Source organism: Chrysochloris asiatica, unplaced genomic scaffold, assembly GCF_000296735.1.
Source record: "Chrysochloris asiatica unplaced genomic scaffold, ChrAsi1.0 scaffold00450, whole genome shotgun sequence".
NCBI lineage: Eukaryota > Metazoa > Chordata > Mammalia > Afrosoricida > Chrysochloridae > Chrysochloris > Chrysochloris asiatica.
The window spans coordinates 1027313-1029743 of NW_006408968.1; positions in this window are offsets into that span (position 1 = coordinate 1027313).

A 2431-nucleotide genomic window follows, 5' to 3' on the forward strand; every position below is an offset into this window, starting at 1 on the left:
AGAAGTGAGGAGGTACAAGAGTTGAACAGAAAATTTCAAAGGTCAGCTAGAGAAGACAAAGTCAAATATTATAAAGAAATTCGCAAAGACCTGGAATTAGAAAACCAAAATGGAAGAACACACTCAGCATTTCTCAAGCTAAAAGAACTGAAGAAAAAATTCAAACCTCGACTTGCATTATTGAAGAATTCTATGGGGAAAATACTGAGTAATACTGAAAGCATCAAAAGAAGATGGAAGGAATACACAGAGTCACTGTACTGAAAAGAAATGCTCAAAGTTCAACCATTTCAAGAGGTAGCATATGATCAAGCTCTAATGATCCTGAAGGAAGAAGTCCAAAGTGCATTGAAGTCATTGGCAAAGAACAAGGCACCGGGAATTAATGGAATACAAATTGAAAGTGATGTGGCACTGGAGGCACTCACTCATCTATGCCAAGAAATTTGGAAGACAGCTACCTGAACAACTGACTGCAAGAGATAGATATTTGAGCCCAATTCTAAAGAAAGGTGACCCAGCACAATGCAGAAATCATCGGACAATATCATTGATAGTTCATGCGAGTAAAGTTTTACTAAAGATCATGTAAAAAAGGCTGCAGCCATACATTGACAAAGAACTTCCAGAGATTCAAGCCAGATTCAGAAGACATGGAACAAGGGATATTATTACTGAAGTCAGAGGGATCTTGGCTGAAAGCAGAGAATACCAGAAAGATGTTTACCTGTGCTTTATTGACTACACAAAGGCTCTCAATTGTGTGGATCATGAAACGCTATGAACAACATTGCAAAGTATGAGTATTCCGGAACACTTAATTGTGCTCATGAGGAACCTGTACAAGAGGCAGTTGTTCCAACAGCACAAGGGATACCAAATGGGTTTAAAATTAGGAAAGGTGTGCGACAGGGTTGTATTCTTTCACCATACTTATTCAATCCATATACTGAACAAATAATCCAAGAAGCTGTATTATATGAAGAAAAATGTTGCATTACGATTGGAGGAAAATTCACTAACAACCTGAGATATGAAGATGATACAACCTTGCTTGTTGAAAGTGAAGAGGACTTAAAATACTTACTGATGAAAATCAAAGACCACAGTCTTCGGTATGGGTTGCTTCTCAGTGTAACGACAACAAAAATCCTCACCATTGGACCAATAAACAGCATCCAAATAAATGGAGAAAAGATTGAAGTGTCATTTTGCTTGAATCAACCTCCAACACTCATTGAAGCAGCAGTCAAGAAACCATATGACACATTGCATTGGGCAAATCTTCTGCACAAGATCTTTTTTAAGTGTTGAAGAGCAAAGATGTCAGTGTCGGTGTTTTCAATAACTTCATATGCATGCGAAAGTTGGATCATAAATAAGGAAGACCATAAAAGACCATAGAAGAATTTGAGTTATTGTTTTGTGTAAGAGAGGTAGGTGATTAACTTAGGGTCAGTAAAAGATAGGGACAGTAACAGACACAAAATCTTGATTTCATTCAAAAAAGAGTCTTGTGCTTCCCTTTCTACTATCTGCCTTTCTAGTTGTCAGATGCTGAATATCTTGGACCATGAACTGGGAGTCATGTATTAAAGATAGTAGAGCAAAAAACTGAAGACTGAATCCCTCAATGATGGGGATCTGCTATACCAACCTGAATCACTGCCTGTACTTTTTAGCAAGAAATGGACAATCATGTTGGGTCTCTCTGTTACAGCTGCTCAAGCTGATAAGCCTATCACATAAAGATCCACTGGTGTGCAATGTATCTCTTAGGAAGTGACACACAGATCTTTAGGTACCTGACTTAAGGCAGTAGTCACAAGAACATAAAGCCTTTGTCCTTCCCTAAGAAAGAAAGAGCAGTAAGAATAATAATGCTGCTTAATCATAATTCATTCCTCAACTTGCAGCATTGAAGGATTTTTTGAGCAAAATCATTGTATCATGGAGAAAGCATCAAAAGAAGATGGAAAAGCAACAAAGTCACTGTACAACAAGAATTGGTTGCTGTTCAATTATATCAAAAGCTAATGGTATTGGAGGCAGGGCTTGCTGACAGCTAGGGTGGAGGTGCAGTGAAATTCGCCATCAGTGATACCACAGAATACCAGGCAAAGAAGATCCAGGGCAGAGCTTTAAAACTTGGAACCACAGAGATAGGAATATTTAAAAGGTTTGAAGGCTTATCGCTAGTGGAACTTGTAGCAAAAGTAAGAAATCATGTATTTTTGAATCTTCTGGGAACAGTGGCCCTGAGCTGACAACTTGGGTGAAACCAAAGGGCAAGACCAAGTGGGGGAGCAGACACACCACAGAAAAATACCACAGGAACCTCAGAGGAAAGGTGGACAATACACTTTGTCGGTTTTGCTTTGTTCTGATTTTCTTTTTTTCTGGTTATCTGTTCATTGCCCTTCACCCCCAT